Source organism: Crinia signifera, chromosome 3, assembly GCF_055691185.1.
Source record: "Crinia signifera chromosome 3, ASM5569118v1, whole genome shotgun sequence".
Lineage (NCBI taxonomy): Eukaryota > Metazoa > Chordata > Amphibia > Anura > Myobatrachidae > Crinia > Crinia signifera.
The window spans coordinates 276389027-276391526 of NC_139219.1; the positions used below are offsets into that span (position 1 = coordinate 276389027).

At 40.3% G+C, this 2500-nt stretch overlaps 2 non-coding genes across 2 annotated transcripts; both read left to right on the top strand.

Annotated features, from left to right (window-relative positions):
* The first annotated feature begins 972 nt into the window (after positions 1-972).
* Positions 973-1054, top strand: TRNAS-AGA (transfer RNA serine (anticodon AGA)). Its single transcript has one exon. It is a non-coding gene; the product is annotated as a tRNA-Ser (tRNA).
* A 1311-nt stretch (positions 1055-2365) lies between these two features.
* On the top strand, positions 2366-2455 carry TRNAY-GUA (transfer RNA tyrosine (anticodon GUA)). Its single transcript is given in 2 exon segments — positions 2366-2402; positions 2420-2455. It is a non-coding gene; the product is annotated as a tRNA-Tyr (tRNA).
* The last annotated feature ends 45 nt before the right edge of the window (positions 2456-2500 follow it).

The following is a 2500-nucleotide window of genomic DNA, read 5'->3' on the forward strand; positions in this document are numbered from 1 at the left end:
TCAATTTCTCAGTGCAGGCAGCTCAATCCATAGACAATCTATTGTGAAAATACAGCAAGGCTTAAGCAGTAGTCGTGGCCGAGTGGTTAAGGCGATGGACTAGAAATCCATGTTTGTTAGCGCATCAAAATCTTTTGGATGCCAGCTTGTTTTCTCTTTTTCTTACACACATTCTCTTCCCCTCCTTAAGACTGACACCAGTCAATTTCAGCAGCCACACTGAATAGAAATTATTAATTAGTCAGCTGGTAGAGCGGAGGACTGTAGAGATGATTGGTGTAGAAATCCTTAGGTCGCTGGTTCAATTCCGGCTCGAAGGAGTTGTTTTTATTTTTTGCTCAGATGGCAATTTTTGGCAATTTACAAACTCAAAATATACAGAGTATAAAGCATTCTCTAAGTCTGGGGTAGCCAACTCCAGTCCTCGAGAGCTACCAACAGTTAATGTTTTCCAGCTCACCTCACAGAATCACAAGTGAAGTAATTAGCTCCACCTGTGGATCTTTTAAAATGTGTTAGTGAGTAATGAGTGCACCTGTGCAGCAGCTAGGTTGTCTGGAAGATGGGAACTGTTGGTAGCTCTCGAGGACTGGAGTTGGCTACTGAGAGACATAAGCAGTGGTTGTGGCAAAGTGATTTTTGTAAAAATGTTTTTGTAAATATGATTTTAAAGTTTGAAGCCTGAAAACGTAAGCTTTTTGTTGCAAAATTGCATTTTATGTCGAAAAATATTATCTTCCACAATGCCGAAACCCGGGATCGAACCAGGGACCTTTAGATCTTCAGTCTAACGCTCTCCCAACTGAGCTATTTCTTCAAGCTCCCTTGGTCTTGCAATCGTTTTTCGGGGCAAAATGTAAGGAGAATGAAGTTTTGGGTGTATTTGGGTCAATATAATACATCCTCACTTTCTGACTGCAGGCATCTCAATCCATAGACAATCTATTGTGAAACTAGGACATGGTTTATTCAGTAGTCGTGGCCGAGTGGTTAAGGCGATGGACTAGAAATCCATTGGGGTCTCCCCGCGCTGGTTCAAATCCTGCCGACTACGAACGCCTTAAGTTTTCTCTTTTCTGCAAGTTTTTAAAAACTTGAAACCTGTGATGCCCATAGCGAGTTCAGGCCATTAGCGCATCAAATGTAAAGGAGAATGAAGTTTTGGGTGTGTTTGGGTCAATACAATACATCCTCAATTTCTCAGTGCAGGCAGCTCAATCCATAGACAATCTATTGTGAAAATACAGCAAGGCTTAAGCAGTAGTCGTGGCCGAGTGGTTAAGGCGATGGACTAGAAATCCATGTTTGTTAGCGCATCAAAATCTTTTGGATGCCAGCTTGTTTTCTCTTTTTCTTACACACATTCTCTTCCCCTCCTTAAGACTGACACCAGTCAATTTCAGCAGCCACACTGAATAGAAATTATTAATTAGTCAGCTGGTAGAGCGGAGGACTGTAGAGATGATTGGTGTAGAAATCCTTAGGTCGCTGGTTCAATTCCGGCTCGAAGGAGTTGTTTTTATTTTTTGCTCAGATGGCAATTTTTGGCAATTTACAAACTCAAAATATACAGAGTATAAAGCATTCTCTAAGTCTGGGGTAGCCAACTCCAGTCCTCGAGAGCTACCAACAGTTAATGTTTTCCAGCTCACCTCACAGAATCACAAGTGAAGTAATTAGCTCCACCTGTGGATCTTTTAAAATGTGTTAGTGAGTAATGAGTGCACCTGTGCAGCAGCTAGGTTGTCTGGAAGATGGGAACTGTTGGTAGCTCTCGAGGACTGGAGTTGGCTACTGAGAGACATAAGCAGTGGTTGTGGCAAAGTGATTTTTGTAAAAATGTTTTTGTAAATATGATTTTAAAGTTTGAAGCCTGAAAACGTAAGCTTTTTGTTGCAAAATTGCATTTTATGTCGAAAAATATTATCTTCCACAATGCCGAAACCCGGAATCGAACCAGGTACCTTTAGATCTTCAATTTCTCAGTGCAGGCAGCTCAATCCATAGACAATCTATTGTGAAAATACAGCAAGGCTTAAGCAGTAGTCGTGGCCGATTGGTTAAGGCGATGGACTAGAAATCCATGTTTGTTAGCGCATCAAAATCTTTGGGATGCCAGCTTGTTTTCTCTTTTTCTTACACACATTCTCTTCCCCTCCTTAAGACTGACACCAGTCAATTTCAGCAGCCACACTGAATAGAAATTATTAATTAGAAATTAATTTTCAAAGCCCAATTTTAAACAAAGGTTGTCAAATGTTTATAAACAATAGAATATTCACATTATTCCTACAACACTCATTTAGCTAAACATTTAAAGCTATATTAAAGAGCATATAATAACATATTTGAGAACCTACAGCATCCTTCGATAGCTCAGCTGGTAGAGCGGAGGACTGTAGAGATGATTGGTGTAGAAATCCTTAGGTCGCTGGTTCAATTCCGGCTCGAAGGAGTTGTTTTCATTTTTTGCTCAGATAGCAATTTTTGGCAATTTATA